The sequence below is a fragment of the Oncorhynchus mykiss genome, chromosome 19 (assembly GCF_057628025.1).
Source record: "Oncorhynchus mykiss isolate SJ-2025 chromosome 19, ASM5762802v1, whole genome shotgun sequence".
Lineage (NCBI taxonomy): Eukaryota > Metazoa > Chordata > Actinopteri > Salmoniformes > Salmonidae > Oncorhynchus > Oncorhynchus mykiss.
The window spans coordinates 54,857,827-54,863,826 of NC_143040.1; positions in this window are offsets into that span (position 1 = coordinate 54,857,827).

The window sequence follows — 6,000 nt, forward strand, 5'->3', positions numbered from 1 at the left end:
TCTCCTTTGCATTATAATCCATCCATCTGACAGGTGTGTCATATCAAGAAGATGATTAAACAGCATGATCATTACACAAATACACCTTGTGCTAAAAATTTGCAGTTTTATCACACAACACAATGCCGCAGATGTCTCAAGTTTTGAGGGAGCATACAATTGGGATGCTGACTGCAGGAATGTCCACCAGAGTTATTGCCAGATAATTTACTGTTTATTTCTCTACCATAGGACGCCTCCAACGTCATTTTAGAGAATTTGGCAGTAGGTCCAACCGGCCTCACAACCACAGACCACGTGTAACCACGCCAGCCCATGACCTCCACATCTGGCTTCTTCACCTGTGGGATAGTCTGAGATCAGCCATCCTGACAGCTGATGAAGCTGTGGGTTAGCACGACCAAATCATTTCTGCACAAACTGTCCGAACCCGTCTCAGGGAAGTTCATCTGCCTGCTCATCATCCTCAACAGGGCCTTGACCTGACTGCAGTTTGGCATCGTAACCGACTTCAGTGGACAAATGCTCACCTTCGATGGCCACTAGCACGCTGGAGAATTGTGCTCTTCACGGATAAATCCCGGTTTCATCTGTATGGGGCAGATGGCAGACACTGTGTATCTCAGTTGCTTGCAACTCCAGGGTTGTGGGTTTGATTCCCATGGGGGATAAGTTACAAAAAAGTATGAAAATGTATCCACTCACTACTGTAAGTCGTGCTGGATAAGAGCGTCTACTAAAATCAGTGGTTTGCTGACGTCAACGTTGTGAACAGAGTGTCCCGTGGGATTATGGTATGGGCAGGCATAAATTACGGACACAATTCCTGTGATGAGATCCTGAGGCCCATTGTCGTGCCATTCATCTGCTGCCATCACCTCATGATAATGCAAGGATCTGTACTAGAGGTCGGCCGATTAATTAGGGCCGATTGGAAGTTTTCATAACAATCAGAAATCAGTGTTTTTGGGCGCCGATATGCCGATATAATATATATATATATTTTTTCATACCTTTATTTAACTAGGCAAGTCAGTTAAAAACACGTTCTTATTTTCAATGACGGCCTAGGAACGGTGGGTTAACTGCCTCGTTCAGGGGCAGAACGACAGATTTGTACCTTGTCAGCTCGGGGGATCCAATCTTGCAACCTTACAGTTAACTAGTCCAACGCAATAACGACCTGCCTCTCTCTCGTTTTCTTGTGGAGACTGCCTGTTACCGAATGCAGTAAGCCAAGGTAAGTTCCTAGCTAGCATTAAACTTATCTTATAAAAGACAATCAATCATAATCACTAGTTAACTACACATGGTTGATGATATTACTAGTTATTATCTAGCGTGTCCTGCGTTGTATATAATCTGACTGAGCATACAAGCATACAAGTATCTAAGTATCTGACTGAGCGGTGGTAGGCAGAAGCAGGTGCGTAAACATTCATTCAAACAGCACCTTCGTGCGCTTTGCCAGCAGCTTTTGTTGTGCGTCAAGCATTGCGCTATTTATGACTTCAATTCCATCAACTCCCGAGATGAGGCAGGTGTAACTGAAGTGAAATGGCTAGCTAGTTAGCGCGCGCTAATAGCATTTCAAACGTCACTCGCTCTGAGCCTTCTAGTAGTTGATCCCCTTGCTCTGCATGGGTAACGCTGCTTCGATGGTGGCTGTTGTCGTTGTATTGCTGGTTCGAGCCCAGGGAGGAGCGAGGAGAGGGACGGAAGCTGTACTGTTACACTGGCAATACTAAAGTGCCTATAAGAACATCCAATAGTCAAAGGTTAATGAAATACAAATGGTATAGAGGGAAATAGTCCTATAATTCCTATAATAACTACAACCTAAAACTTCTTACCTGGGAATATTGAAGACTCATGTTAAAAGGAACCACCAGCTTTCATATGTTCTCATGTTCTGAGCAAGGAACTGAAACCTTAGCTTTCTTACATAGCACATATTGCACTTTTACTTTCTTCTCCAACACTTTGTTTTTGCATTATTTAAACCAAATTGAACATGTTTCATTGTTTACTTGAGGCTAAATTGATTTTATTGATGTCTTATATTAAGTTAAAATAAGTGTTCATTCAGTATTGTTGTAATTGTCATTAATCGGCCGATTAATCGGTATCGGCTTTTTTGGTCCTCCAATAATCGGTATCGGTAACTGCGTTGAAAAATCATAATCGGTCGACCATTAATCTGTACACTATTCCTGGAAGCTGAAAATGCCCAAATCTTCCATGGGCTGCATACTCACCAGACATGTCATCCATTGAGCATGTTTGGGATGCTGTGGATTGACATGTTTGACACCATGTTCCTGCCAATATCAATCAACTTTGCACAGCCATTGAAGCGGAGTGGGACAACATTCCACAGGTCACAATCAATAGCCTTATCAACTCTATGCGAACAAGATGTGTCGCGCTGCATGAGGAAAATGGTGGTCACACCAGATACTGACTGGTTTTCTGATCCACGCCCCTACTTTTTTTTAAAGATACTATATCTGTGACCAATAGACGCATATCTGTATTCCCAGTCATGTGAAATCCATAGGATAGGACCTAATTTATTTATTTCAATTGACTGATTTCCTTGTATGAACTGTAACTTAGTAAAATCTTAGAAATTGTTTCATGTTGTGTTTATGCCCATTATTGAACTTGTTGACATTTCAATTACCGTACAAATTGTCAGCTCCTTATTTTCATGACTACAAGGTTTGGATATGCACTAAACAATTGTCAGAAAAAGTAATGTAGAAAATCAGGCTTATGGTTTGCTTCATATACATTACCTACTGGTATCCTTTTAAATTGAGAACATATAGCTGGCTCAACAATATGAGAACAATGTGTGACAAGGGCGCATTGCACATGCCCATAAGGCCACTAATGCCATACTGTAGGCCTATGACTGCATTGGTGATGCATGCCATTATGATAAACTGAAAAATAGGTTCACATGCCTGATATAATGAGACAGTGACAATCAAATAAAAACAGATTAGAGAGCTCACAACTGGACAATAAGGTCATGTTCATTTGAGAAAGCAACACAGAAGCAAAGACAAATTAGAAACAGATCCCCTTCACCCCTTTTTATTGAGAAATTGTGATCTTCAATTTCCTGATTAAAAATAGGCTGGCTTGCTTTTTTGAAAATACATTCAACATTCTCTGTAAAACTCAGCTTGTCATTAATTTGTAGGTATTTGAAACACTCAACCACCTCCACTGGTTGGTCGTTCAGAGAGAGTGGTTGGGACATTGGCAAGTTGTTGCCATTGGTAATCAGCTCCTTTGTCTTTTCCACATTGATGTGGAAGGCACTTGATCGGCACCATGCTTGAAGGTTGTTGGCCTGTTTAAAATAGCTGTCCCCATCTGACGTTGCTTCTTTAAAAGAAAGAGTCCCACCAGAGCTATGTCATCCGCGTACTTGAAAAGGCTCCTTGGATCATCATATGATTAGTGTAGATAGAGAACAACAACGGTGAAAGGACACACCCCTGGGGCTCCCCTGGTCAAGGTAGCTTCCTCAGTCCCCTTCTGTGCCTGATAGGCAAACTGTAACGGGTCCAGTTGATCTGCTATGGACAAGGTAAGGTGCTTACTGACAACTCTTTCCATGTATTTTGCCAGAAGGGGAGTGAGAGCCACAGGTCGAAAGTCATTTTTTACATTTTCAAAATGTATGTCACTTACTTAAATAGGTTCACGCCTACGCCAATGACCACGAAACAGACAATCTTTTGGAGCAAAGCATTGTCAAGCGGAGGCACCAGTTCTGGTCAAAAATCCCTGTTAGGCTAAAGCCTCTCTACACAGGCTGAGTAAGGGTTTGAGCTTGGCTAATGGAATTAGTTTTATAGCCTATGTTGATACATACTGACACGCTGAGAGGATTTCACACCAATACATGTTCCTCTTCCGTGTTAGTATATCTTACATATATTACAAGTCTCCACAGTAGTCAATGTGTCAGCAGAAAGATGTAATACCATTGTCCCACATGACTGTGTCTGTAAATAGACCTGAGTGACAGGCAGCACCATTCAGCTAGTTCCACTTTAGTGTTCCCAAGACCCACTGATGAAGGATCTAGAGAATAGCTGTTCACACCTGTGATAAAAGTAGGCCTGGTACATAGTGAATTTACACTGAAATCAATCCTAAACACCATTATATGAGGTCAATAAGAACACCACATGTGGTCACTGCTTATCATCAAGTTGAGTGTCACTATTTGTATTGGTCTGTTGGCCATTGCCTGTGACACAGAAAATGGATCCTCAAAGGTGTAATAAGTAGTGCAGTCCTCATTGGTCAATACCAAACACACCATCTAGATAGATGACCTCAGTGAGGGGATCTGGTCAGTAGATCTCAGTTTGCTTTCTATTCCTGAGTCTGACATTTAGTGACCATCCTGTTCAACCCTTCTCTGCAAGGAGACTGAGGAGCACATGGTGGGTGTGGGGACCTGAAATCATACACCCTCTTTCCCTAAGAACCCTACGCCGCAAAACCGGGACTCATGTTACCGTAATATTTATATAATGGTATAACCCCCGCTGTAACCATGGAGGCTGAAAAGCCTCATACGGTCCAGTGCATCATGATTTCATGAAAAGGATGGCTCCTTGTAGGGGAACATCTTGTGTTCCTATAGCTCCTGTGGTTTTTGTGGTAACATTATTTGCAGAAGGCTCCTTGTTTTTATTTCTTGGACTGGCTCAGACTCAGACTCCTATTCAAAACGGATTATAGTTTTTACATTGGCCTAGTTGCACATTGGCCTAGTCTGTAAGGTGCTTGTCAACACAAAGCCTATGACTTCCGAGCACCAATGTCAACTATACACATGCACATATTCTACTTCCTCCTCCTGTGATCATGTTTTATTAGGAAACTCAAGCTGTATGGAAACTATGTAAGTGAGTGAATGAGTTAGTGAGTGATAGGCATGCTGTATGATCTATGTGCCACGTGATAAGTCTTTCCGTATGGAGAGGGGAGGCATGCTGTTATTGTGGCGTGAGGTCCGGCCCCGTCTCCCGTCACACCACCGATGCAACACTTCTATTTCAGACATCAGCTGATCTAGAGGACAGAAGGGAGAGAGGGAAACATCGGAGGTAACCACACATGGACGGAGGGGGTGTGGACAGTGGGACTGAAATTTGGTTATAGAGGTGGGGCTGTTATCACAAAACAGACTAATGCAGTGTGTGTGTTTGTGCGTGAGCTTGCATGTGTGCCTCCGTGTGTGTGTTTTAGTGTGTCAGACAGAAATCAACCCTGAGAATAACTGTTAAGAACGCCCACAGTCTCAGTGAAGAAAATATCTTAATGTCTGTTGGACATTGATGGCATTTCTAAAATACATCCTGGCTGAGAGAGTGGGCAGTTTTACAGTGATTGCAGTTTTACTTTACACAATCCAATATGCCGATGTCTAAGAAAATAATGAGGAAAACATCTCATTCATCTTAATAGGTGTACTTGTCTACGCAAAGGGAATGAAATGCCATGCATGTCATTTTCTCTTCCTACATTCATATTTTTTAAATCGTTTTTGGACTATTTTCACAAGTATGTGGTACATTTTCACAACTCTTAGTATAAAACTCAAAACTTGTCACACGCAGCCAGTTTTTCATTCAAAACCTGTTACTGTGCATTCATTTGGATTGTAAAAATCTCTCACCACATAACCATTGATTCAACATATGTTTATTGTGAAATGTAATGAGAACATTGGTTTAATCACCAAAACACAACATAATATCTTTTCAATTTAGTCATTTTAACTACCAGTTAATCCAATTGCAAACAATGCGAGATATGTGTTTCAAATCGCCCTTAGAAGTGCTGAAAGTTACTGTATATGTTACAGTACTGTAAATAACAGTAGATTACAGTTTACACATTAGGCAATACACTTACACTACACAACAAAATAGACAGAAAATCTATAATTTCCATAATATC